The following is a 2,362-nucleotide window of genomic DNA, read 5'->3' as shown; positions in this document are numbered from 1 at the left end:
CTGTCCATGGCATCTAATATATCTACATTTGTGCTGCTCTTGAATACCTCATTCAAACATTCAAACAAACGAAATAAAATGTTTAAATACAAACTGAACTGATATATAATGTTTTTAACAACATACCATAGTTTGCAGTGTACGAGGATATAAATTCAGGTATTGTGTTAATAATCTTATTATTATGTATCATTCAATTAATCGCCGTTGAGCACACGCGTGTATACATGCGTCCATATCTCGAATATGAATGAACCAATTTCATTCAAACTTGATACACACGTTATATACTAAATATTACACTGTTACTTCTTTAAGTTTCTGATCCATGCTCACTAATGGAAATTTGTTGGGCATTTATCTTCAAAGAGGTCTTTTTATTCATTTTACGTAGACATAGATCCATGAGCGGATTTAGAGGGGGCCGAGGGGGCCGCGGCCCCCCATTTTTAACAACCAACAGGGCTTCGCGCCATCGGCGCTCGCGAACTTGGCCTTCGGCCAACTTATCGCCCCTATTCCTGAATCTTAGATCTGCCCATGAGATCGATGTTGTTTTTGGGTTCTGAGCCTGTTGAGTACACTGTTGATCAAAAAAGTGTGCTGCATCATAACTCTGAACGCGTCGAGACAATTTTAGAGAATTAACTACAACACGCTCAAAAAAGAAAATGATTTCATTCAGGCTGTCAGTTCACTGTCAACCTGAATGCGAAAGCACATTTCCACATTCACGTTGTTGTACTCTGAATTTTCCAAGTGCTTTGGAATAGACCGGAGTCATATTCACACTGCAAACTGTACATTCCTGCATAACGTTAATATGTGAACCTTATTTCACAGATGGACGAAACATTTAAAACTTGCAGAGCCCGAAAATTAACTTCAGGCACCTTCAAGTTCCACAAATAGTTTTTTCTACGTGAAATAGAAGCATTGCCACATTTTGTTCGTTTATTTCCAAATTGAAGATTGAATTTAGTTGAAATTACATAAATGTGAACAAATCATATCGAAATATAAGTGGGAACAAACATTTTTGCAAGTGGCAGTATAGTTGTATAAAGAATTCATTTTTTTCGACTAAATTGTAGTGCATACTATTATCGTGAGCAAAATGGCTGCAAAACCGGGTGATGAAAGTACCGACAACACGGAATATATGGTAAAATAACTAAATCAAAGAAAGTCACGAAACAAATCCCGTTTCCCGAGAGTATTGTGGATATTAGAAAATAATTAGTCATTCAAACAAGAAGCTTGGCAATTAATATTTGTCATCTATTTGAGATATGCAACGTGAAAACAATGTAAGCCACATTATTGAAGTTTATAATACATACACAAAATACATAACTCCAATTTAATTAGGTCTGCGCATTTCTCAGACTATTTATGTACCAAGTTTCACCAAAATCCAATGAGTTTTTCTTCAGATATCAGTGGTAAAGTAAAATTTCGGAATATGTCTGTGATCGAAATTGAGCCACGATCGCAGAGAGTTAAACCACAGCTTTTGCATTTTACCATCTATTAAGCGTGCATAATATAAAAATACTGCTTTCGTATAAGTCATACGCAAATTATATTGTTCGCATTTTTGTCGTGTTTTAATGATGACACAAGACCCGGCAGTTATTAATAGGTTCATTTCTAAAATCAGATTGTTACAACAATCATCATTTGACACATACTACACTAGAAGGCACTCCGAAAACGAAAACTTCCGCCACAAAAACAAATTACTTATCCTCACTAACACATCTACATGATTGTATGTCTTAGTAATACAAACTAAATTTATCATAGTTATATAAACATCTAAAACAACTCCCACATACTTCCTACCGAGTTGTTTCAAATATTATTGTTTTCAAAACATTCTGAAAATGTCAAGCGAATCCATCTAACATTATTTGAGTTATAAATAAAAAAAATCCAGAAATCGACGGGCAATCCTTCCTGAAAGTTCAATAAAGATTAGGTATGTCGCCCATTTTATCGAGACTATATATATGCAGACACGTCTTCTAACAACTGTTGGTAGCTCTACATGTAGATTAAAGTAAATATTTTGTATTCAGCTGTCTATTCTAACACGTTACGGAAAGGTACACAAGGGTATTCTACCACAAAATGAGTACCTTTATTTATATAAGTAGGCGATAAAGCCAAGCATTGTTCAGAAACAGAAAAAACAGTAAAGGTTGCACGTTGTAAAATACTTTATTGCCAAAAGGGTAACTCATCTTGACCCATTCTATACAATATAGCATAGCTTGAAAACATGCTACCAGCAATTATTTTTTTGTTTAAATCTAACAATTCCAAATCATTGTAAAACATTGTTTAGGGATATAAA

Source organism: Saccoglossus kowalevskii, chromosome 7, assembly GCF_978046115.1.
Source record: "Saccoglossus kowalevskii chromosome 7, keSacKowa6.1, whole genome shotgun sequence".
Classification (NCBI taxonomy): Eukaryota; Metazoa; Hemichordata; class Enteropneusta; family Harrimaniidae; genus Saccoglossus; species Saccoglossus kowalevskii.
This window is presented reverse-complemented; position numbering follows the sequence as displayed.